The sequence below is a fragment of the Mya arenaria genome, chromosome 2 (genome assembly GCF_026914265.1).
Source record: "Mya arenaria isolate MELC-2E11 chromosome 2, ASM2691426v1".
Lineage (NCBI taxonomy): Eukaryota > Metazoa > Mollusca > Bivalvia > Myida > Myidae > Mya > Mya arenaria.
Window position 1 is genome coordinate 41485372 of NC_069123.1, and position 27955 is coordinate 41513326.

At 37.0% G+C, this 27955-nt stretch overlaps 2 long non-coding RNA genes across 2 annotated transcripts; both read left to right on the top strand.

The window, feature by feature from the left end:
- Positions 1-1015: 1015 nt before the first annotated feature.
- On the top strand, positions 1016-10116 carry LOC128245381 (uncharacterized). The gene is made up of 7 exons (XR_008263133.1): positions 1016-1179; positions 1575-1716; positions 4987-5133; positions 8312-8507; positions 9142-9275; positions 9536-9738; positions 10067-10116. It is a non-coding gene; the product is annotated as an uncharacterized LOC128245381 (long non-coding RNA).
- LOC128245377 (uncharacterized) lies at positions 10115-27955 on the top strand. The gene is made up of 10 exons (XR_008263130.1): positions 10115-10241; positions 10487-10611; positions 11105-11164; positions 17288-17940; positions 19723-19910; positions 20576-20780; positions 23076-23266; positions 23654-23998; positions 27205-27310; positions 27720-27955. It is a non-coding gene; the product is annotated as an uncharacterized LOC128245377 (long non-coding RNA).

The following is a 27955-nucleotide window of genomic DNA, read 5'->3' on the forward strand; positions in this document are numbered from 1 at the left end:
GCTGGGCGGAAATATATTCAAAGGTTGATGGGGTTTACATATAGTGCGCGAAAGCGCTAAATTTAGCCAATGATTGAGCTAGGTGATTACGTCATTTGTATTCACTATGTATAATGCACGCCTAGGAGCATCCAGGAAAGATTCGAAATAAAACTCGGCCTTTTCCGTATTTGTTCAATTTTTGAAAACTTATTAGAGCTGATGACTCTGAACTGTCTTCTTTATACTGGTATTGTAAACATGCCACTTATAGTCTGTTTACACTGGACTATGTAGCGGAGTTACGTTTATTCTACTTTCCTTTTAACATTTTGTGGTCTAGAAAAAGCCACTCGCAGAATTTTGCGAGCTTAAATAAAAGTCACTCGCAATTTGCAAATGTCTCTCGCATTTTGCGAGTATGTGAGTCTAAATTCGAACCCTGCCATTTGCTTTTTGTATAGTTCATTCTATTGTATATATTAAAACAGCAAGCCAATCAATTATGTTGTAATCAAATGCTGGCTTAGTTCTTAGAAAAAAGCATATTGTATTAACTTCACACCCAAATAAAGAAGCAGCAGGCAAAAATATACCAGATCTGAAATAACCCCGGAAAAGGCAATTTAAAATGTCTTAATGATAAATCCTGAAAATTGTTACAAGCCTTTAGGTAACAAGTTGTAACCTCTTTGTATTACAGTTGCATTTACATTTTTGTATGTCTGAAATAAGTAAGGTAAACATCATGTATATCATTGAAAGGCTTGGAATAGGCGAATATCATGTTAAGGCACAGTCTCCTTTTTCTGCCAATTATAAGTATACATCAGAAAGATAAGCTGTGTATGATTCAAAAATTGACACACTGTTGTCTCATTGCTGTGGCGGAAATATTTGACTATTACTATAATATTTACAGATGTTACAGATTTTGTAGAGATGTTTTAAGTACTTGTTTTAAACCATAAGCATTAGGCTTATTCATGTATTTATTTTACATAATCTTCTCTATATTAGATATGCAAGCACCAGGGCCCGACCAAGCATTGATTCTTTCAACAACTCTGTGTATGCCTGGGCTGTGGAAAAAGACATGATTTTCTCATACTGACGACCAATCAGATCATCTAGTGGAACACCTATCATCAACCACTAGCTGGACCACAGCACTTGATATTCACGCATGGTGATACTCCGGTAACACACTTTGTCAAATACCTATACGATGAGGCAATTGACTTTACATTTTCATATGTAAAATTTCATTGAAAAAAAATATCAGAGCATGTTTTCATATAAATATGTAATATCTGATTGGACAAGTGGACTAGACTTGCATGTATACCCACTTATAAATGAACTAGCTAGATGTGATGCTAATTTGAGTTATAGGTATCTGCCGCTCACCCAAGAGGTCACAGGTTTTAGCCCCACAAGGAGCCTTATGGCTTCTCCAAATGGTCACCAGTTGTGTTCTATTCCAAGAAATTAAATGGATGTGATGTTGATTTGTGTCAATTGTTTAGCTGTTTAAAACATTTTTTCATAAACTAAATTTTCTTTTTTTCCAACGCTGTGGTTTATATTTCTAGAACTGGACCTGGATGCCTGCAGCAGGGAGATGCGATTTAACAGCTTGGTCCTAAAGAAAAGTGTACCCCTAGTCTCACTGTTGGCTGCCCAACATTTACGAGGCTAGGAGCTTGAACAGTACAGTGAGTCTCATATATGCAGGTAACTGTCGAAATCTAAATATAAATTTAGTGGTACAATTTTCTCCAGCAATTTTAAGTCCCGTGTCAGGATTAAGCCCAGCACACTATTTTTGTTTTTGTATAAATTGTGTAATTTTCTCCTTTTAAAGCTGGACTCTCACAGATTGACAGTTTTGACATTTTGAAAAAAAATGTCTCAGAATCAGCTTATTTTGGCATCAACGCAATCAATTCAGTCATGTAAGATAACTCGCAATAGAACAGATATCATGAATTGTGTTCAATTCATTTCCCTTAACACTTTTAGCCATAAAACATCAATTTCCGAACATAAATATTAAAGACTGCGATCAGCAATCACAAGTTTTCATTTACGCAATATTTTGCTCATTCCAAGACGAAAAATTAAAAAGTTGGCAAAACAGTCAATCAGAGTGCAGCTTTAAAGGAATCATTTAAACAATGATGAAGAATTGATTTGTAAAATTAGGTTTAAGTAAGGTATTGGTCTTCATGAAATATAAGAAACTTAAATGTGTAAGGCTTAAGATTTTTTGATAAAATTGGGCTAGAAGTTTTGTTAAAGTGGCACTCTTATTCAAAATCAATACATACACATGTAAAACAAATATAACTTTTGAGTGATAAACCCTCAACTACTTACTAAATAATGCATCTATGGAAAATATAAGTTACTATAAACAATATTATAACTGTGTATTTAATAGCTGAAAACGCAAAAATATTAAATGATTGGTGAATGCTAAAAGATTTACCTTACATAATTATATAATTGGGAAAATTTACAGTTAAAAGAAGAACTTTTATGTCTCCTGCAAATGAGGAATTTATTTGAATATTAGTTCCATACATGCCATATCCCCCGCTAGGGGAAAAATCCCCCGGAATTTCGATCCATCCCCTGGTCTCCTGGTGGGAGGTAAAAATCCCCTGGAATTAAAAAAAAGGGAAGAGATTTTACATCAGGCAATAATGACAAAGTGAAACCACAGTATTTGAATGCTGAATGTAAAGCAACAACTCTGCAAGGGTGAAATTACTGTTTAAAAAGGTTTGATAAATGCCAAAAGGAAACCTTTACAACAATTAATTCGAATTTCGAACACTCACTATCACTGTAGGAAAAAAGACTTCCAAATTCAATTATATTACGGAAACAATATTGCGAGCTTTACCTTCACACCAGCTGACAAAACCTGCATGCGCGTGCATGTGTTTGCTTAAAGAACGATGTGATCGCTGGACTCATAGGAAGCAGGAGTTTAGACATGTTGAAATTCTTGGATGGAATGATTTGTTTTTCATGTTAACTTATACAGTCGAAATTTCAACTAAAATTGTCATTCTTGATTACTGATATTCGAATGCAATGGCAGGGTGAGGAATCACGTGACTTTAACAGAGGTCTCACATGGGTCATCACGGGTCAAAACCTATGAACAAACAAGAAAATGATGTTAATTTCTATATATCTTTCATACACAAAAAAAAGATATGAAAATATTATGTTATTTTCTGCTTCTACACATTGTATATTAAAGATGCAATCCTTGCCCAAAATTCGACGCAATTTTGTAGAACGATGCACTGCTGTGTGCATTTAAATTTTTGCGTTAAATTACAAATAGAGTACCTCAATCAATTAACACATTGTTATGCCCCCCTTCAGAGAATAGGGGTAAATTGCTTTGCACATGTCGATCGGTCGGTCGGTAGACCAAAGCATGTCCGAATGATAACTCTACAATTCCTGGATGTATGGTCATCAAACTTGACATAAAGGTTGGGCCTGACCTGTTGATGATCCCTATTGATTTCAGGGCTCATCAGGTCAAAGGTCAAGGTCACAGTGACCTTTAATGGTAGAATAATTTTAAAGCTTGTCCGAGTTATTACTCAAAAATGCTTAGACCTATGGTCATCAAATTTGATATGGAAGTTGGATCTGACCAGTAGATGACCCCTATTGAATTCAGGGGTCATAGGGCCAAAGGTCAAGGTCACAGTGACCTTGAATAATGATAAAAGGTTGTCCGAGTGATAACTCAACAATGCCAGCACCCATGGGCCCTCAAACTTGACTTGGATGGTGGGCCTGACCAGTAGATGACCCCTGTTGATTTTAGGGGTCAAAGGTCAAGGTCATGGTGACCTTGAAAGCAAACTCGACAATTCCTGGACCTATGGTCATCAAACTTGACATGAAGGTTGGGCCTGACCAGTAGATGACCTCTATTGACCCTGGGGGTCAGCGGGCCAAAGGTCATGGTCACAGTAATCTTTAACACAAAAAAGTTAACATATCTTCTCCCTTCTTGCGATCAAACAACCATAATGATAACAGCTAGGTAGGCGATTATATGGCTGACAGGCCTTCTTGCTATCGGTCTAGTATAACGGAAGCCTTAGCTTTAGTTGTCAATATTGATTACTGTTTTGATAAGGCTGCGGGGATTAAGGCATGTCGGTGCAATTTTCGCCTTTTGTTAATTAGCCTCGCCCCGGAGAGGCACGTCAGCCCCAACAACCCCTGATATCAACCATACAGTAAGGCATAAAAAAATACATTATGTTCAGGTTATTCTCCCAAATCTACAAAATTAGTGCCAACCTTACCATCTGTTAGTAATAAAAAAAAACAGGAATATCTTTTAGTATGTATTTTAAAAAAGCTTTATTTTAATAAATACTGATTACTTTAACACCATTCCCCAAAATTTTATTTGTATGTATTAAATACTTTAAATTCTCTCAATACAGATTTAGGCCTGAAAAAAAAAGCTTTTGGTTTGAGTTATTGACCTTACCAACAACAAAAAAGGTAAAAAAATAAGAAGATAAACATATAATAAAACAAATTCAGTGTGTGATTTAGTACGTGGTTTTAAAACCTTTGAAGCTTTATACAGAAGATTATCTTAACAACTTTCTCCAATGACATTAACTTTCTTACAGTCTGATAAAAATATAAAAAGCCTAACTTCCCTACCAGTGTTTGAAGAAGACTTCACCCTAACCACACATATTTTAATTTTAGGAGTTATCAAGTGTGTATAATATAGAAATATAATTGTATATTTATTCACACGCTTCTTATTGGATTTCGAACCTACTGGTGATGGTTCTTATGCGAAAATTAGTGCTAAACAAAAACAAAGGAAATGCTCGCCAAAGGTCTTCATTCACTGATTGCTTAGCTGTTTTGAATAGCAGGAATTAATCATTAACAACTTAATCAGTGGAATATATTTCCACGTTATTCTTCCAGACTTGTGATCCATCCCTTATGCTACCAGAAAACTGATCCAGAGTCAGACAGCCGCTGTTAAAGCCCTCACAAAGCTATGAAAGCTATCCCCGGGTTGTGTGAGCTCGGGACCAAGCCAAAATCCTGAGATGATAATACAGAGGTTAGGTAGGAGGAAATTGGTTTTGAAAAATTTTGATTTATGAAAATTAGTCTTTATCTAGACTGGCAATGCAAGTTGATTTACTAATATTAAAAACTTGCATTTTTGAATGTTGTCACATAAAATATTTTCATATAACTATACCCCACCATGTAGTGGTTTGGTCTGTGTAGGAATCACCTTGTTTCTTCCGTATGTCTATTTGTTTGTCCTGGGACATCGGGACAAGTCTACTTTTCTCCATAACTCAATCTGTTTTTGATGTATTGACTTCAAACTTCATATGCATATTGACTCTGTTGTGGATAAGTGCTGTGCATCAGAAACATTATGTTTTGAAGGGTATTTTACCCTTTGATTATTTAAATAATCATTTTATCACTTCTCTTCACAGGGCGGTCTTAAACGTAAATTAAATGTATTTGAGATATTGACTTCAAACTTTATATATATCACGGACCTATAAACCATGGATTGGCAACTCTCATCTGTGTTAATGCGATAATCTCAAACTCACGCGTGCAGCGGGATTTTATTCCGAGATCTTACCGTGTGGTCATTTTCGAGACGTCCGACAGCAGCCGAATATATACATGTAGGAAAACATTATTATGCCCCCTTTTGAAAAAAGTGGGGTATATTGTTTTGCACATGTCGGTCGGTCGGTCGGTCGGTCGGTCTGTCTGTCTGTCGGTCGGTCGGTCGGTCGGTCGGAATACCAAATGGTTTCCGATCAATAACTTGAGAACGCTTTGACCGAGGGACCTCATACTTGGTATGTGTATTGGTCATCACCAGCAGATGAACCCTATTGATTTTGAGGTCAGTGGGTCAAAGGTCAAGGTCAGTGTGACCTTTACATGAAAAACGGTTTCCGATCAATAACTTGAGAACGCTTTGACCCAGGAACCTCATACTTGGTAGGTGTATTGGTCATGACCAGCAGATGAACCCTATTGATTTTGAGGTCAGTGGGTCAAAGGTCAAGGTCAGTGTGACCTTAACATGAAAAACGGTTTCCGATCAATAACTTGAGAACGCTTTGACCCAGGGACCTCATACTAGGTAGGCTTATTGGTCATGACCAGCAGATGAACCCTATTGATTTTGAGGTCAGTGGGTCAAAGGTCAAGGTCAGTGTGACCTTTACATGAAAAACGGTTTCCGATCAATAACTTGAGAACGCTTTGACCCAGGAACCTCATACTTGGTAGGTGTATTGGTCATGACCAGCAGATGAACCCTATTGATTTTGAGGTCAAAGGTCAAGGTCAGTGTGACCTTAACATGAAAAACGGTTTCCGATCAATAACTTGAGAACGCTTTGACCCAGGGACCTCATACTAGGTAGGCTTATTGGTCATGACCAGCAGATGAACCCTATTGATTTTGAGGTCAATGGGTCAAAGGTCAAGGTCAGTGTGACTGTAAGCTGAAAAAAGGTTTTCTGATTGTCCATATTTTATTTTCTTATATAGTAGACAGTAGAAATTTATATGTCACTAAATGCATGAGTTGAAGTATCAGTTTTCAGTGAACATCTAGTTTAATTATGCCCCCCTTCGAAGCAGAGGGGTTATATAATTGCTTTGCACATGTCGGTCGGTCTGTTGGAAGACCAAAGCTTGTCCGAGTGATAACTCAACAATTCCCGGACCTATGGTCATCAAACTTGACATGAAGATTAGGTATGACCAGTAGATGACCTGCCTCATATGCATCCAATGACAAATCAGCTGTCATTTCAGTCCATGCATATTTCATTCAATTGTCCAAATATTTCTGGCAACTTGGCGCTCAGGGGGCATAATGTTTCACAAACATCTCTTGTTTAAATTTGACTGAAATGCGCGGTTCTTTCATTTGAGTTGATAATAGTCCAATGGAATCTGATTAAAATCACAGTTAATAATTATAATTAAATCTATAACGAACAAGGCATTATTAGCAGAGTTGGCGGAAATAACCGAAGATTGCCGTTAATCACCCATCGGAGATTCGGTGGAATTTTCTGATATTTGCCGAGCGCGTGCTAAGGATTGTGGGTAAATTATTATTTCTCATCGTTTCACCGATATCGGGCAGTTGCCAATCCATGGTTTATAGGTCCTTAAATATATAAGAGATAGATCTCATTGATAAGAAGTGCAGTGAACAGACACTAAACACTACAGCTTTGGCTGCAGTATAGTTTGAGTTATTGCCCTTTGTTAATTTTCATACTTAATTTTTGTCTGGAGCATCACTTGAAAAGTATTTTAGTTATTTACTTCAAACTTCGTAAACAGATAGATCTCATTGAGGAGAATGCAGTCCACGTGAACTATAACTCTGGGTGCAGTATTCTTTGAGTTAGTATTGTTTAATTAAAAACCTTTGTCGTATTACAAAGTTGATACTGTTCTAAATTTGGAGAGGAATATGGCAGCTGTGACTGCTTTTGTTGAAATATTTCTATTTCTACTTCACTTTATAACATTCGATGTTTTTGAGGTATTGACTTCAACTGTACAAAAGACACATAACTTTTTGTTGGGTCAACTCAACTGTGCAATGCTTTTAAAACCAAAAAATAATAGTTTATTTCCAAGACATTATAGTCTTTATTTCAATATAGTAGAACATTATTATAACTTAATTGATGCTCTCTCACTAACAAAGGGCATTCAATGAGCATACATCACTCCCAGTGATACTTCCTATTACAAGAAGCCGGTGAGGTGAGTGGTCTTGTGTTGTGGGGGAAACCGGAGTACCCGGAGAAAACCCACTTGTCCAGCTTGGTGACCACAAACCAAACTCACATGCGCTCAGGCCGGGAATTGAACCCGGGTCGCCTTGGTGAGAAGCGAGTGAGCTAACCACTGCGCTAACCGGACAACCTATATAGTTATATATATTTGTGGCATGACAAACTTTTAAAACATCAACATTGATGTACATGTCATTGTGGATCAGGGCTTATGATGACAACCTAATCTCAGTTGTCTGCAAATATCAGTCATCATCTGAACATGATTAAAAATGTACTCCAAATTAATTGTACATTTTGGATTATTTCATTTGTTATTAGTGTTACTAAAAAAACTAACCCTGAACTTATTTTATACCAGTTGTAAAAAAAACAAGTATTTGGTTTAAAAAAAGAGTTATGACCCTGATTTTATTTCCCCTTTATTTCAGTTTGAGATCATCACATATGACAGTGCATACCCTCTTGATGTTGCCACGGCAACAGTCACTGTCAACTTAAACAGGAACCTGACAGGCCCGCAATTCACAGATCTTGAAGAACTCAACTATGTCTGTCAAATCTATGAGAACCATCTGTATGGAACCATTGTGTACGTTGGATGTCAATGCCACTGATCTGGATGGGGTAAATATACAATTATCAAATCACGATCCCTTCACGGGGATGTCAATGCCACTGATCTGGATGGGGTAAATATAAGATTATCAAATCACGATCCCTTCACGGGGATATCAATGCCACTGATCTGGATGGGGTAAATTTACAATTATCAAATCACGATCACTTCATGGGGATATCAATGCCACTGATCTGGATGGGGTAAATTTACAATTATCAAATCACGATCACTTCACGGGGATGTCAATGCCACTGATCTGGATGCCTGGGGTAAAAAATATACAATTATCAAATCACGATCCCTTCACGGGGATGTCAATGCCACTGATCTGGATGGGGTAATTTTACAATTATCAAATCACGATCCCTTCACGGGGATGTCAATGCCACTTATCTGGATGGGGTAAATACACAATCATCAAATCATGATCACTTCACGATCTGGATGGGGTAAATACACAATCATCAAATCATGATCACTTCACGGGGATGATAAACTTCAGGATTGATCCTGAAATCAGGATTGAGGACTTAAATTTCACAATGTCTTGCAGTTGTTAGCTTTAGTTTTTGCTTGAGATTTGCATTTACTATTGAAAGTTGTACCTTGAATGGGAACAAGTCAAATTTCTCTATACAGGACGTTAAGTCACATACATGAAGGGAAGAGGCTGGGATGCCATTGACCAGTCCACATTCTTTTTGGATAGCGCCACCAGGGAAATTATCCTCAAGGGTATCCTTGACAATGCCAACATTGTCGGCTCCTTTTCGGTAAGAACATTATTTTATTTCTGACAAAATTATAAATGCTGAATGTATCATCGCCATGAAGCTTTGAATCGCTCTTAGGTGCAACTGACTTGCTTTTTTTTGCTACTTACTTTCATGGAAAAAAGTAAATCTTATTGTATCTGAAGTCATCTTGCTTCTTTGTCAGACATTAATTGTCATGAAATCAACTTTTAAAGAGATGGCCTTTTAAAGTGGTAGCTCAAATAAATTTAGTGCAAAATATCAAATGGCCGTTTTAGTTTGAAGTGATTGCATGGACCCAATTCCTGCTCCTCTTACAAGAACTGCAACGGCCCATGTGACCATCAAAGTTGTATACGACAGTCTGTCAGTGTTTAATGCTGTTAGTAATGTGGCCATTTTTCTGGAGACTAATGCCATTGGATCTGAAGTGCCGGCTGATAGTGGTGATATTAGGGCTGCCGATCCAAGCTCATTCAGTGTATGTGAATGAAAACATATTTGAATTTTGTTTTAATTTGCAGTAAATTACAAGCCAGTTGCAAATATATGCAAATAAAAACTGTTATTATATAAAAATATTCAACAATAAGATTGCAATCTTTACCAGTAATTCATTTCTTAAGCTTTGTTCTGGCAGTCAAAAATGGAAATGATTTCACAGTATATGAAATAAATGTTTTCAATCTTGTTCCCAATTTTATTTCCGATAACTCGGTTTGTAACTATTCAACCATTTTTTTTTATTAGCTAAAAATATTATTTTCATGTTTATATTATAGTTACAAAATGTTACAACTCTTCCTCAGCTCCAAATTGAAACTTAGGATGTCAACTACCCACAAAAGCGGGTTCTATGTGAACTTTGCTGTGAATGTTATTTGGAACGTTAATTCATAGGTCGTGCAGTCCACCTCGGTGACCATTTTCGACTATCACAGCCCTGATGAAATGATTTTAATGATCAATTTTGACAATGATGGGGTATCTTGTATAATCAAAACGTTTCAGTTACACTTATAAATAAAAAACTCACATTCCAATAGAATTGGAATTCATGTATATTTACTTATACGCAATACATGAAATATAAATAAACTGACTTTTATCACCAAAAAAGTGTTTTATTGATTTGTTGTTTTCCATGTACAATGTAATGACTAAATTTAATACCAACTTAGAGTAAGAGGATGAAAACATTTTTTTGCATAATATTTGATCTTTTCAAGGACTGATTGCTGTACCTGTCTGGACCACTGGTGGACCAGAACTTTTCAACATTGATACCTTCGAGGGCAGCATTTACGTCATAAACAGTGATCTTGTGATGAACAACGGAACAACCTGATTTGTTGTAAGTATAATTATACGTAAGTTTCACCTTTAATGTTAATGATATTAAAGTAAATTAATAAATTAATTAGTCTGAGCTTTTTATATTGAAAAAATCTTTGTATGTTATCAGAAGTTTTACTTAATTTTACTAAGGAGATCATTTTTCTACTTTGTAATGATGGGGATGTGCTAGTGACATAATTATGCATGGGCATGATATCAGTTTCAAAGGGGAATGAAATATGCCAAAATTTGCCAATGATAATGAAAAATGGGGAGACATACAGGTGGCTAAAGCTGCTTGTCACATCAAAAATCGCCCCACTGTGCCACCTGTCAAATATTTAATTTTCCCTCAAAGTATGGTAAGCAGGACAGTTTTCTTAGTGAAACAAATTTATATCATCTGAAGCGAAATTTCAAACATTGAAATTCTTTACAGGCATTTCTAATCCGAACCTTTTTGAGGCTATATGATATTTGGCTCACAATGTTTTTGCTTTTCTTCGAAGGTTTCGGGAGGAGGATATTGTTTTGGCGTTGTCATCCCGTCCGTCTGGTACCATATCTTGGTAGGTATTGATCAGAAAATGTTCAAACTTGGTCAGAATGTTCGCCTTGATCAAATCTCGACCAATTATTTAAGTGGGTCACTTGGGGTCAAAAACTAGGTCACAAGGTCAAATCTTAGAAAAATCTTTGTAACATATTAGAGATGCATACATGGTCAAATATTCATGAAACTTAATCACAATGTTTTCTTTGATGAACTTTTGGTTGTAAATAAAACTGGGTCACATTGATCAAAACTTAGGTCACTAGGTCAAATCTTAGAAAAATCTTGTCCAGAACCATATCATGGTAATGATTGGTTAAGTTATGTACAAAATTGGTCATGATGTACCCCTTGATGAAATATAGACCACTTAAAAAAGTGGGTCACATGGAGTCAAAAACTAGGTCAGTAGGTCAAATCTTAGAAAAATCTTTCGAAAATACTAGTGGCATATACTTTATATTCATAAAACTTAATCAGAATGTTTTCCTTGATGAAATCTTGGATTTATTTGAAACTGGGTCACATATGATCGAAAATTAGGTCACAAGGTAAAATCTTTCAAAAATCCTGTCCAAAACTATTTTATGGTGGTGATTGGTCTGATTAAGTTCAAACATGGTCTGAATGTTCTTTTGGGTTAAATTTTGACTGCGTTTTAAAAGTGTGTCATATGGGTTAAAAACTAGGTCACTAGGTCATATCTTACAGAAATCTTGGGAACACTCAAGAGGCAATACATCTGCTCTAGTTTCCATGAAACTTAATCAGAATGCCTCAATGAAATCTTGGAAAAGTTTGAAACTAGAAGGTCATGTGGGGTCAAAAATGAGGTCACTGGGTCAAATCTTTAAAAAAAACCTTGTGGACACCCTGGAGACGATATTTTTTGCAATATATCTGAACCAATCTTCATGAAACTTGATCAGAATGTTTGCCTTGATGAAATCTTAGATTAGTTTGGAACTGGGTGACATGGAGTCATAAACTAGGTTTCTTGGTCAATTCTAAATGCTACAATATATACATATTATTATTTTTTCAAACAGTTGCAATCAAACTCATATATATATATATATTTCATCAACAATTGATTTCCATTCCTTGACTTAGCCCAATCAGGCAGGGGATATCAATTCAACAAATTTGCTTGTTGCCGCAGGTAATGCTCACTCCTCGACACGTACTTACCAGCATCATAGGCACACAGGACGTCACATGGAAATTTGGTCCTGACATCTACCAGGTATGACTGTGTTTTTTTGTCAAAGAATTATATTTCATTTCCTGCAATTTTAGATAAACACTCAAGCGCCCAGCAAACATTTTATATCGGCCCGATATGGAACACTTCATCGGCCCGACATCGGCATTTACATCGGGCCGATGTCGGATGTGCAACACGGCTCGACATCGGGCCGATGTCGGCATATTTGTAATAGCCGACATTTAGCCAGCATGATGCCGAGATCCTTTTTTGTCCATATTCTCATACAGCTGGATTGTTATGCTCAATGACAACTGAACATGATAGTTAAACAGAAGATGTTGTCTTGGTTAGTATTCAGAGAAAAAATAATAATAATGCAGAGAAAATCTACCGTAAACCTACAGGCATATTATATACTTAAAATTCCTACACAAGAAAATAAGCCATTTGATCTTACATTTTTTATTATTATCAGTGCTTTAAACATTTAAACAGTAGGGTTACCGGGTATCACAGAATTGGATAATACCCCAGAACAGTATTATCAAAATGTACAAGTTACAATACATAGATATGCCATAATACACACATACTGTCACTGTATATATAAACAAACAAAATAAGACTTGAAATAAGAGTTATTTCATAGAACAATACTTAGGGTAAAGCTCCTTCATTTAACATTAAGGGTTTTTAACATAATATTGTTGTGTTTTTTCATCCCAGATTCCAAGGATGCACTCAGACGTCTGTGCCTGCCTCATTTCCCTCCTAATTTCTCTTCCACCATCTCTGTCTGATGCTTTCCCTATCCAGGCGGCATATGTCTCTCGTACCTGTCCTGTGAGAAACGACGGAATTTCACAACAGCCTCTGGAATAAGTGCATGTACTATTAATACATAGGTAGAAATAATAAGTTTTTTCAGGATACGGGTATTTACAAAATTTGCCTACACTCCTACACATATTTCTGGGGGATTATATACTTGAACTATGCTTGTAAACAAAGGTTTAAAACGGTATATACCTGTAGAGATGGTGCAACTGTTGGGGGATCTTGTAGTAACTGTTGTGATGCTTGCAGAACAGTTCTGCCATTGCCACTGTCACATTCAAATGCCTTGGCGTTTAGCTTACTGGGACTTTTATCTTCAAATATAAGGCTACAAAACTTTTTGTTTATTGCTAGTCTGATAGCCTTACATTTTACATTTTTCATAGCTGGACAGTGCCCTTTGTTGGCATACGAGATGTAGGTCATTGTATTTGGTTGAGCTCGCTTCCATTCAGCCAGATATTATTGTTACAATAAGGGCTGATCTGTGTACGTGGGTGTGTGTCGGAATTTGTCTGTGCTGTATCTTTACCATGCATTATAGGGATTTCAAAATAAATTGCCATGAAGGTTCTCCATGATGAGGCAGTGTGTCCCGCACAAGACCTAGGTCTTTACCTCAAAGGTCAAGGTTAGAGGTCAAAGGTTGAAATGATCCTTGTCCGGGTTGTATTTATGCATTATATATATTTTTTTTAAACTTCCCATAAAGGTTTCTCACGATTAGGGGACGTGTAGTGCAAGATTAAGGTGTGTCAAGGTCACACTTAGAGGTCAAAAGTTGAAAAGATCCTTCTAGGTACTGTCAACTCCATATTGTTCTGTATTGCAATTGTATGGAAAGGCATCATGTCTGTGTCAAAGGCTTTTTCAACGGGCTTGACTTGTCGCCATTTGATGCTATCCTCACTCTCCAAATGGAATATTCAAATGCATAGAATTAAGTGGATTAAGTTTTTTTTAAAGTTCTGTGTACCTGACAAAGATCATGTATTCACCTACATACATATCAACAATTTATGGTTCCATCCTGTTACTGTACAGTACTTCTGTTAATTTAATTTCATTCCTGTTACCAACATTATATTCTTGAATACAAGTCAAACTCATGACCATTATACTTCAATTGAAAATCTTAGTTGGTAAAATCTAACTAAAATTAATCAGAGTGAAGTTTAAATAGTCAAGTGAAAACCCGTATGAAATATGGCGGAGATTTTTTCCAGGCGTAGTTTGAATAATATAATGTTTAGTGTTAGTGGCGGATCCCGGCCGGGTTCCGGCCAGGTTTTTTGGGCGAAATATGTAAATGAGGTGGGACGGAATTCAAATTCCGGGTGGAATTTCAGGTTATGGGCGGATTTTCAGATTTAGCTTGATTTTCAGTTATGGTCGGAATTTCAGATTACGAGCGGAAATTCAGAATGAAATGGAATTTCGTTCATGGGCGGAATTTCAGACTACGTGCGGAATCTCAGATTCAGACGGAATTTCAGTTACTTAAAAACAATGTGAATAACCATACTAATATGGGTGAAAGTTTTCCGGACTGCTTTTCCAAATCGTGTAAATCCGTTGAGATTTCAGAGGGGGGTAGGGAGTATAGGCCTACCTTAACCCTGACTTTGACTTTCAAATTGTTGAAACAAAAATGAAAGTTAATTCCAGTGACTCGATCTGTTTTGCGATTTATTTTTAGTAACGATTCGTCATTACAAGGTGCTCGCTTACGGTTTTTACGAAGATAGCCCAGAGCGCGTTCGGCTAAGGCTGTAAATAGACTAGCTGGGTTCGACCGTTTCCGCCAAAAAGTTCCAAACGTGAAAGCCAATCCCTCCCAATCAGGAATGTTCGCGATCATCAAGACATTGCAGACACTTTTTTAACGCCTAGGTAGCGGTGAATTACGATATAATACAACAATTCTGATTGGCTCCTTGTACGCTGTAGTCAAATAAAATAGCTGGTCTTTTGGTCTTACATTTTCTGCATGATAATAAGTCAGTTTCTTTGGCATTCATATAATCCTGGAAAAGCGCTGTACAAGCACTCAAAACCACTAATTCCCAGGAGCCTCGCCCCCCTGGGCTCCCTACCAGGGCTTTGCCCTAGACCCACTGGGGGCCCAGGCGGCCCTGGCGGCCCCCACACCCCCAGCTATATTTTCAGGATTCTCAAGATTTCCAACTTTCACCCATGTACTAAAGCTTACTCAATTTATTCTGCATTTCAAATATAAATTCGCAGAATAATAAAAGTTAAATGATCATATTGGCTATAAAATATAATTCCAGTCACAAGTACACTTCACAATAGAATGAGTACTTCCTTATTGTTCATCAATCTAGTATTTGTCAACTGTTATCGCGCATATGTATTCCTCTTAGTGGTGGCCAGATTTAAATCTACTGCAGGGGATGTCATGGCAGCATTTTCCGTCATATCACATACTCTGAAAATAAGACATTATATTTTTTTATTAAACCAAAAGTATAAACTTTATTATCATAAGAGAACTGAAAGCTTTTTTTTCTCAAAAAAAACAATAACAACAACACACTTATAAAAGTGATATAAGATGAGAACTATATTGCTTAACTCTGTGAATGGATACCTAAGTCTTCGGTAGATACTTTTGCACAATGATTTGTAAAAGGGTAACCTAGTATTGATACCCAACCAAATATTTTGTAAAGCATTAACTAAGCATTCTTAATCGCATCAAACTATTACTCGATGTAAATCAAACGAAAATAGTTGTAAAAGTGAGAACAGACAAACACAATTTCAAAACCAGTACTGGTAAAACGAGAAATAGAAAAGTTACCTCCATCTTTCACTTCCACGTACCCCTTTGAATTGTTGCTTTAGATTATCCGCCCGTCTCACACAGCGTATGCATTTTATTTCACGATTCAAAATTTGTAAGACTCCTCTAGTCCGCGTCAATCTTATCAATCACGGCTAATGTTCCATATGTTTGTCAATACACACAACCATACGTTTTAACTATAACGTTACTCACGCATGTTCAAATGTTTTCTTGGTTAAATTCTAGTTATCCGTTATTAATGACGGATCGAAAGCGCGGTACATGTATGTCTATCAGTAATGGTTTCTGTGTGGGCATCTTGTGAAACACATGACCGGAATAAATAAAGGTTAAGGTTCACAAAGGGAAATCTGACCAGATTTTCGCAAGATAAGGCAAGTATTTATAAACAGCTGGATCTTGTACCCCATTGATAGCCCATGAGGCTTATCGGTGAGTCAAATATTGTAGCACAGTATTGTACCTGATGACCTCGAATCTTGTTGAAGTCAATTATTTATAGCCAACTGGGCGAAGGTTAGTTCTTGTTATAAGTGATTGATGTTATAATATCCCAATTAGTGTCATAAGTAACATTTTAAATGGTCTTTAAAGTTCATAAAAGTGTAAATTTATATCATGGGGTCATGTTTTTTTCCTTTATTTGTTTGAATTCCCTTTGTAGTTTTATTTTTATTTTTGTTGCATCTTTTATATTACAAGGAGTATGTGGTGTTCAGATGAAAGATAATGGAAGATGTTTATCTTTTAACTCGCTATGTGAAATGTAAATGATAAAGGGAACAAAACAATTCAACAATTTTTATGACTTTCGAATTATTTTGAATTTTTTGGCTGAAAATATAAGGCTAAGTTAGAAATTACGCTCCACTAAAATGTTTAAGTAGGATATTCCCTCCCAAAGGTTTCGTAGAAAAAACGAAGTACAAAATTCCGTGTCACACAAATGTTAAAGTATATAAATACGCCCATAATTTGTGTACGCCTGGAACTTCCAATATTTTTACGCCCAGAATCCACAAGAAACTTGTAGGGATATCGGGCGGAATAATGATTCCGTCCATACTCCAGGCGGAAATTTCACTGATTCTGTGCCAATTCCGCCTCAATTCTGCCCGGAATCCGCCCCTTTATTTCGTACGGGAGGACTGCGTGACCGCCTTGGTAGAACACTGGTTCAGTGGTTTATTGTTTAAATGTGTCAGGAACAAAAACATTTTAATGCAAACTTTTATCCACTTAATACCCTGTTTCCACAGAAAAACAAGGCCCATCCACTGGAGTGTGTGAATGAAGAGGATGCCATCTCCACCCGGATCTCTGACTTCATGAACCCGCAACCAGGTCAAACATTGCCTTGACCTTTCACCAGAGTTCTAGGTAAGTCTGTGGCTAAGGAAGAGTTGATTGTGAGCAGTTATTTGTCAAATTGATAGTATATCAATACCAAGTCTCAAATCACACAGCTTATTTTATGTTTTACAGAATGGTTCTAAAAATAAATGCTCAGAAATTTTGTAAAAATATTGAAGCACAATTCTAAATATCAAAAGAAATTAAAGATTCTAAGAAATTTATGATCTTTTCTGCTGCATGATTATATTTTTAGATATATATAGACAATGACAAAGTTTTAAGTCTTGGTCAGAGGACTATTCCAAGTTATGATGTGAGTGAAAAAAACAAAAAACTTCAGTTGGAAACATTTAGTTCATTTAATAATGCCTAATTCATGTGTTTTTTGTGGTGCGGTTGTTCTACGGTCCACTGCTGATGGCGGTTGAGGTGCCTTACAACATTTCTGCTCAGTAATTGACATGGCAACAGTTTGACATGTGACAGCCCATGTACTTCACCAGCGGGCCTCTACCAAACCCCGACTCAACCAAATGTCTGAAAATCATCCATCTAGGTAACTTTGCCAGATGTTTTGACCCACTACCTTACTCAGTGTCTGTGATATTGATGCACCCATGTTTTCTGACCTGCCCTGTGCAATGACAACAAACCTGCTGTATGGCGATTTAGATGAAAACGCTCACTTCTCATCATACACCTTTTTTCTTCTAGGTCACCGTACTTTTGTTTCTAAGTGTCTCATTCCCATCAACAGAAAATAACCAAATCAATGTAATTTTCAGGGAATATTGGTAAATTAAATATTATGTCTCCCCCTCTCTGGGGGAGACATATTGTTTTTGCCCTGTCCGTCAGTCCGGTAGTCCGTCAGTCCGTCAGTCCGTCCGTACGTCACACTTCGTTTCCGATCGATAACTGGAAAACCGCATGACCTAGGATCACCAAACTTGGTAGGGAGGTTGGTCATGAGGTGTAGAAGATCTCTATTGTTTTTGGGGTCACTAGGTCAAAGGTCAAGGTCGCGGCGACCCCCAATGTAAAAAACATTTCCGCTCAATATCTTGACAATGGTTTGACCTAGGTTCACCAAACTTGGTAGGGAGGTTGGTCATGAGGTGTAGAAGATCCCTATTGTTTTTGGGGTCACTAGGTCAAAGGTCAAGGTCGCGGCGACCCCCAATGTAAAAAACATTTCCGCTCAATATCTTGAGAATGGTTTGACCTAGGTTCACCAAACTTGGTAGGGAGGTTGGTAGGGAGGTGTAGAGGATCCCTATTGTTTTTGGGGTCACTAGGTCAAAGGTCAAGGTCGCGGCGACCCCCAATGTAAAAAACATTTCCGCTCAATATCTTGAGAATGGTTTGACCTAGGTTCACCAAACTTGGTAGGGAGGTTGGTCGTGAGGTGTAGAGGATCCCTATTGTTTTTGGGGTCACTAGGTCAAAGGTCAAGGTCGCGGCGACCCCCAATATAAAAAACATTTCTGCTCAAAATCTTGAGAACGGTTTGACCTAGGTTCACCAAACTTGGTAGGGAGGTTGGTCATGAGGTGTAGAAGATCCCTATTGTTTTTGGGGTCACTAGGTCAAAGGTCAAGGTCGCGGCGACCCCCAATGTAAAAAACATTTCCGCTCAATATCTTGAGAATGGTTTGACCTAGGTTCACCAAACTTGGTAGGGAGGTTGATCATGAGGTTTAGAAAACTCCTATATTTTGGGGGGTCACAAGGTCAAAGGTCAACGTCGCTGTGACCTCTAATGTAAAAAAATATTTCCGTGCAATATCAGGAGAATGCTTTGATCTAGGTTCACCAAACTTTGAAGTGAGGTTGGTCATGATGTCTAGTTGATTTTGCAATCAGTTGGTCAAAGGTCAAGGTCACTGACCTTGAGGTGAAGAACCGGTTTCTGCTCAATAACTCAAGAATGTTTACACCCAGGAACTTCATACTTGGTATGCCAGTTAGTCATGACTAGTTGATGGCCCCTTTTGATTTTGGGATCCATCATTGATTATTTCTCACCTACGACCACACAATGGGGGAGACATGCGCTTTTTCAAAAAAGCAATCTCTAGTTTGTATATTTGAAGATTGAAAATGTTCTAATAAAGTAAATATGTTAAAAACAAAGACCTGGGACTCATGAAGACATGTACGATCGATTATGATGTTTGTCTGCGAAACATTAGCTTGCTAGAGGTTAATTTGGAAAGCCTCATTGTGACGTAAGCCCCTCATAGGAAAAACAATTGCAGAATGTCAATAACTAGAAATATAAAAGTGTTAACTTTTTTGTTGTGGAGTGTATAGAGATCTAAACTTGTCTTTTCAGATATCATATATTTCCATGAGCTGCGGATGTGAGGAGACATTCAACCAGAACTGATGGTCTGAGATGTTCCCTGGAGACCTAGATATGTCACCCAAGTGATCTGATGAATTCCAGTCCAACCCAGAGCCAAGAGGAGAATGCTTTGCCCAATTCCAGACATGGAATATATTCTATCGCAGTTCAGAAGTGTAAGCGCTGTAACCATTTGAAGTTATCCATGGGGAAAAATGCCATTTTGATTTTGTTTCGTTTAACTGGTCTTATGCAGGATTTGCTACAGTATGTTCATATGCAAACAGTGGTTTAAGTTTTACAATTTTTAACTCATGAAGATCACTTTCAATACAGTTGGAGGTTATCTGTTATTCAAAGAAAATAAGTTAAGTTAGCAGTGGTTAGTGCACTTGTTTCTCATCTAGGCGCCCCAAATGTGAATTTGGTTTGCAGTCATCAAGCCGGGCAAGTTGATTTCTTCCGGGTACTCTGGTTTCCTGCACAACACAAGACCACACTCTCGCGCAACATCTTGCCAACAACAGTGATTAATATAAGTTGCAATAACTCGTTTCTCAATCGTTGTAAGAATAAATAAGTTTAAACTTAAAATTTCAATACAGGCATCATTCTTATTTGAAATGTTATCATTACGAACTGCTTATTGATGTCTTTCATATTGCAGTGTTTATTTACTGGACAATTCTCTTTTCTTCAGTTTAATGAACATGGTTTAAATTGATAAACTATCTTTTAAAAAATATACAACTGACAAACAACCCCTGTACTTTGAATGCATTTATAAGATTTTTATGTTTAAAATTTACCATTAATAACTTCTGTATATGATTTTTTTCAGTCTCCAAGAGCCTGTGAAAGCCACTTGTGGTCTTAACTCCTCTGCTATTACGATAATCCGGCCCCTGCCCAGTTTTTCCAATGGTACCCAGCTCTTCTACAAGACAATTCCCGCCCTCAGTTACCCGCTTCTGAGACCGATGATCCTGGAAGTGGCTACACCCTCTTTCCACCAGAAGCCATCCAAAAAAATGTGGATTTCACTGGTTTGTCTTTTTGGAAAAAAATAGATTTTCAGCTTGATTTTTAACCAGGTTTTTCTAAGAAAATCCTGTTATTAGATAGGGGTATGTTGCTGGGCATGTGGGCGGCTGAACAACAATTTATGTTTGGACTGTAACTGTGACATGCATTCAGGGGTTTTAAAACCAAACTTGGCGCAAATGTTCTCCATAAACAGACAGTGTGTCTTGTACGAGACCAAGGTCTGTACATGAAAAGGCTAGGGTTACACTAAGAATTCATTGGTAAAAACGACTTGTCTTTCGTATTCGGGCTGTTACAACTAGAGATATTTAAAGATCAGGTGGCACAAATATTCTCCATGACAGGACAGTGTGTCTTGTACCGCATACCATTTCTGTTTATCAAAGGTCATGGTCACTCATAAAGCTCTGGTAAAAATGCCTTGTATTTTGGCTTTAACATGCATATGCATAAAAATATTTTGAAATTTGTTGCACAAATGTTCACAATGTTTCGCAAGGTCACACTTGGAAAATCCTTGTGTTTGAGTTGTTATTTGGCCATGCATTGGGAAAATGTAATATAACTTGGCACAAATGTTCTCCATGACTTCACTCATGTCCATAGGTTAAAAGTCAAGGTAGATCATGGCTCAAAATTCTTTATATTTTTTCGTGTCAATCTGGATAGGTGCCAACTTGAGGGTATTATACATTAAATGAAAGGATTTATATTAACCCTTACTTCAATTTTTCACATGTGTTTGCCTATAAATATAATGCAGAAACCAATAAACATCAGAATAAAACTTACTGGATTGTAATTTAATTCTCTACAAACTGTAAGTCTAGTTCTCACTGTCCCGGTTCTGGTACCGTATCTTCGGTGAAAACTAGCCTGTATACAGGGCACCATGCCTTCAACGTCTGATGAATCGTTTCATGAGCAAACAACTCCAGACCTGAGCAAGTCTTTATCGGCAGAAAAACATCAAGAAGGTGAAAATGCCCAAGAACCCACCTGCTACTGCTAAAAAGAATGTGGTAAAGGTGGCAACAGTAGAAGAACAATCATCAGTTGACTTATCTGCTTTTGGGCCAGCACCTCTGTCCCAGAGGTAACTATCACTGTAATATTGTCGTAGAAACGTGATGATCCCACTTAAACCCTGACAACGCGGGTCAGTCTCTAATGAAACTGGGGTCTATCAGCCTTACCTGGTGGAGTCCTAGCACAAACCATTGCAAACCGTCTGCCTAGACGACCGTGTCAGTCACTTACTCAATCAGTGCAATTTCAAAGGGGCATTACACCAGAGCTTACTGCCGGAGTTCACCATATGTCTACCATGAGTGAAGTATTCCTAAATACGAATATGAAGTATAACTTGCTTCGGTGTTTCACGGACTATCATGGTAGTGCATCGATAGAGACCCAGAGTCTGCCGGATCGAGCTGGATCAACAAGGTTCATCACGGATCATCCTGATTTACAACAGTGCCGCCACGGTAGTCTTTCCGGTTTAAGACAGTGTCCCCTAGACCACGATTTGGGACATACAGGGATGCAAAAAATGTAACAGTGAGAACTAGGCTCTTCACAATTGATGATGGATTAAATTAAAAGAAATACTAAAAAAATATGTTTGAAATGCATCAAGGTCATTTTCCAAATAATCTACCACAAATCCATATGCAGTAGGGCTACTGATAGGAGCTCCATATCTATTTGCTTAACTGATATTATTGTACTGATAAGCCATACACTGGTAGGCCTAATATGGCTTCATTTGACAGGGGGGTAAATTAACATGTACGGTATTTTCACGGTATTTTCACCAATTTTTAGGGTAGATAGTTTGCAGTTATTCTCTTTAGAAGATGTTTGTAATGATGCCTGCATACAGAAAGTATTAAGTAGTATTAAGTTTTTGACAATTCCAAAGTCCATTTATGGATGATATCAGAAGATCTTGAAGTTTTTACAGATAGATATACTGACGCTATTTTTAAACTTACTGGGATTTACATGTATGTTGTAGACAACCCTATATTTCAAATTGGAAAAATTGCATAAACTACGACAGATGCATATGTCTTAAGGGATGTGATACATCAGTATAAAGTAAGATTGTATGTGTAATACACAACAATGTCAAACAAAAGTTTGGACAATTTTCTTTTTGTATCATCATGTCTAGCCCCTTAAAACTCTTATGTATTTTTTGGAACAAGTGTTTTTTTACAGTTAATATTACAAATGATGCAACAAAAATATCCATGGCAAACATTTCATTGTTTTCACTCCATTTTCAGGGAACACAACAGTAGAGCCGGACAAACTATGTGGAGACACACCAGTCTGCTTCCAGAGGGCCCTCACAACTACAGGGCCAGGTCACACCCAACAGCTTGACAAAACACCAGAATAAAACAACATGAGATTATAGGAAGTGGAGAATAATCAACTGTTGACATTTCAATCATTGGCTGTATTGTACTTGGTTGTATGTGGTGTTTTTAATGACTCTTAGACTATGCCTGTCTTAATGGTATTGATATATTTTAATGATAAATGTCTGACTTGGTTACCACAAACCAAACTCACATGCGCCCAGGCCAGGAATCAAACCCAGGTTGCCTAAGTGAGAAGCGAGTGCGCTAACCACTGCACTAACCAGAAAAATATTTAAAAAGCTCCATCCACAATCAAGCTCATTGGTCAGTGAACAATTTGTTGAACAGTTTAGTTTTCATACTTTGGCATTCAAACCATGATTGTATTTAAAGCAGGTAAAAGTATTCTCTTTTATAATCATATCATAATTGGATAGATTCACCAGATGTTGTGATACATAATTATGACATAATACATTTTTGTTCCTTTTTCACAGAGTTGAGAAGGCACGCTCATCACACGGATGTACAAGTAGGAATCGTTCAACCCTGACCTCAGAAAGGTTGTGGCCAATGACGTTTATACTCCCTTTGGCAATGAAGTGCTATGCAACGCGAACGCTGCACATATTCTTCGTGATGTAATCCAGAAAACAGATGACATATGACTCGTTATTGTGATGAAGAACAGGTGTACCTCCAAGGTAGCCTGCCCAGACAGCCATGTTACAGAAGGGCAGGCCATTGTTAACCCTCACCCATCAGATGTGGACTTTCTGCCAGCTGTATTGGCATCACCACCACAAGAAACAAGTATCAATTTGCTGACGCCTTTAATTCAGGTTTGAAATTAAACTTCTGAGTTTTGCTAGTCAGATGTAATTAATACTTTAAACCCGGCGTTGAATAAAGAGGTTTTCCTTATATTGACTGCACTCTACAACATGTCCAAAAAAGAATTTTAACTATTCCATTTAGTCCTCCAGCTACCAGGCAGCATAAATAATTACTGACATTGGCATTAATATAACAATAGTAGAGCCTTAAATTGCCCTCTTCTCAACTTCCATTATTCTAGTTGAGAACATGAACCTGCAAGGTGTGACATCCATTTGCCATTAAATAACAAGTACATTATGTAACACAAGCATAGCAAATTGAACATTTATTTTAATTGGTAATTTATTAATTGATTTCTCGTAAATAAATCTACTATTCAATAATAACAGAAAATGAAATATCAAAGTCCGGACGTGTTCAATTTTAGACATTTGAACGTACAAGTGTTCAAGTCTTAACACACACGTGTTCAAATAAATGATAACTTTTGATTACTTTGTATTGGGTGTTCACATTGGTGTTCAAATTCTTAACGCTTCAAGTGCACAAAAATCATTGACATAAAGATTGCATTTAAAATGTGTTCAGGAGATTTTAAGTGGATATAAATTATATTTAAATATATCATCTTTAACAAATGAGTTATTTGAACTAACTTTTTACTGAATTTAAATTTTGAACACCAGCATTCAAATCACGTCCAATCTTGAACACACAAGCCGTTATGACAAAGAAAACCAATGCTAAAAATAGCGCAACCGGTTCCTGGAATTCTGGGTAAAAGAGCGTGTCAGATACGAACGAAGAAAGGTAATTGTAGACCATATTTTTTTACTTTTAATTATACTTTCCAAACAAACAGATACTGCATTCATGGTTAAAATACACCCCTTTATACTCATGCATTCACAGTGCCATCTGTATTGCACGTGTCGTAATTTAATCACCAGTTAATCCAATGTTTGTTCTGATTTTATTTCCTCACGAAAACACATTACATTGCATACATGTATATATATAATTGAAATGTATATCGACTTCGATCGTTTTACTGAAAATGGATGATGATATAATTTCTGGATTTACATGTAACATGTGTTGTTTTGTTGCTGATACATTTCTGTCATTTCAAAATCATACAATACGTTAACCCCAAGATGACCCTAGTTTTTCAGTTGCTTGCAGCATTGGTGCCTGTTCATTTACAACTCGCAAGTGGTGTTCATTTCGGTCTCATGTTAGTCAAAAGCATTCAAATTTTGCATTACCTAATCCTCCCCCTCCCATTGACACTGTAATGGATAATGATTCTGCATATGTTCCAATCCCCTTCAACAATGAAGGAGAACTTCGGCACCAGAATGCTTTGTACACGCTCTCTTTACAGGCACAACATAATATGTCTGACACATCAGTCAACAAGATTGTTTCTTGTACAAGTTTATTGCTTGAAAGTCAAGAAAAAATCATTAAACAAAAAATAAAAGATGAACTTGCTGCCAGAAATATAGGGAATGACTTTGTTGACAGTATTCAGGTGGGGCTTGTTAAATGACTTTAACACTGCTGGTGAGAGATATAATTTCTATCAGAAAAGTGACTCTCTGTGCTATGTTAAACCAACAGAGGTTGTTCTGGGATCATATCACGCGAAAGTTGGAAGTAAAATTGTTGTAAAGGAAAGAATAGCATATTATGTTCCAATTTTCAAAAGTCTCTTAGCAATTTGATTAATTTGCCTGAGGTTTCCCATTATGTTGAATATCCACACTTTTCAATAAATGAGTTTATGTATGATGTTTGCGACGGTGATTATGTCCGGGAAAATGATCTTTTTCAACAGAATCAAAAAGGCATTGCAGGTCGGGTTTTGAATACCGATGACTTTGAAGTTGTGAATCCACTTGGTTCCCATACAAAGAAGCACAAGCTTTCTGTCTTTTACTATAACATTCTAAACATTCCACCAGAGAACAGATCAAAGCTTTCCTCTATTCAGCTTCTTGCTATAGGGAAGACAAGAGACGTTTGTGAAAAACAAGGACTCAATATTATTCTTAAAGATTTCATTTCAGTAATGAATCGTCTTTCAGGAGATGGCATTCAGATGCGAGTCAGTGAAACCTTTCACAAAATTCAAGGTGCTCTTGTTTTTGTTCCTGCTGATATATTAGCAGCAAATTGGCTTGGTCAGTTTAAAGAAGGGGTTGGTTTTGCCTTTAACAACTGTAGAATGTGCAATGCTCACTCTTGTTCAGATTATGCCAATAGTTCTTGGTCCCCAAATTCCTGCAGATGACGGTTACTGGTAAAACTTTTTCTGTATGGTACAAATTATGTTGTTGTGTACCAGTTCCTACTGTCACAGAAGTACTGCCATTCTTCTGCGTATTATGTTGGGTATATATCTTTCAATGAGCAAGTTGTTGTATCCCAAATCATCTTTCATTCCCAAAAAGCACTACGCAGTTCATCTCCCAAGGCAGATGCTCTTATACGGACCACTCAGGCACCACTGGTGTATGCGTTTTGAGAGAAAGCATGCATTCTTCAAAGCACAAAAAATCAAGAACTTCAAAAACTTGCCATGTATATATACACACTCAGCAAGCATCACCAGTTATATATGTGCCTTAAGCAAACCAGTTCAAGGGGTGAACGATCGAGAAATATTTTGTATGAAGGTGATATTGTGGGAAATGGTGAAGCCTTTGACCTCCCAACCAAATACCCGACATTAACTGGAGAAATGGGTATTCTTCTTGGGATTGAGCCTTTGGGAAAACTTACAATGTACAGCACAAAACATAGAAAAATTCATGGCCGAAAGTATGAAGTAGGGTGTTGCCTTGTTATGGATTATGATAATGACTCACCAATATTTGGTTTGTTGAAAAATATCATCATTTATCAGCAAGATAATTTTTTTGTATTAGAACAAACCGGTCAGACAACATTGAATCAACACACACTTTATTATTCATTACATCCTGAAGGCATTTACCACATCAAATCATTCAACAATTTGAAATTTAAATGACCTTTGAGTCAGTGTGTACAAATATAAAGGGGTACTTGTGGTCATGAATTCGAATGCCTGTGAAATATTTAGGCTAATTTGATTTATTTAATCATAGCAATTTTTCTTTGGTATTTTTTGTGTACAGTGATTCTTTTGAAACAAAAAATGGCTACAACTATTTTACAGTGAACAATCTACACAAACACAATGCCTCTGTACAAGATAACTGACGCAAGACGCAGTCAAAGAAAATGTGTTATTGCTGAGAGTTTGGACAGCTTTAAAACTAAAGGTATGATAAAATCATTTTGTTAATATAATTTATTTTTGGGATTTAATCTGTAAGACTCTGGATCAGGAAAATAAAGGTAACCCCAGCATCTGCTATGCAAAAAAGGGTTTTGAAACATCAAACGGTGTGTTCTTGTAGTATTTTAAGTTGTCTAAACATGTAATAGTGTAAACACACATGTTAATTGCCATTAATCATGGGTTAAAAAAACTGATAAACTATGGCTTGATCTGACTAAAATTTGACGGGCTGAAATCCTATTGATCTTCAGTTGTAACATTGAGATGTATAAAATAATATGCTAATGAAGAATATTCTTCGTAATTTACCATACACCAAAGAAAAGTGGGAATAATTGGATGATTTTTTTAATTTTGTAAATAGTTAATTGTCCTGTTTTTTGTTTCAGCCGCAAAGAAGTTGGAAATAGCTTGTGATGTGAGCAGCCTTGTGGTTGTTTTTGAAAATGATGGGACCCTCATCGACGAAGATGAAATCATCCTGGAACTGGGGAAAGAATCGTTAATGATTCTAACTCCATCACAAATATGGACAGCAGCAAGAAAAGATGAGATGGATGAACCGGCTCCCCAAAACGAAAGTACAGACAATTACACCATCAATATACAGGAGCAGAGCCAGCCA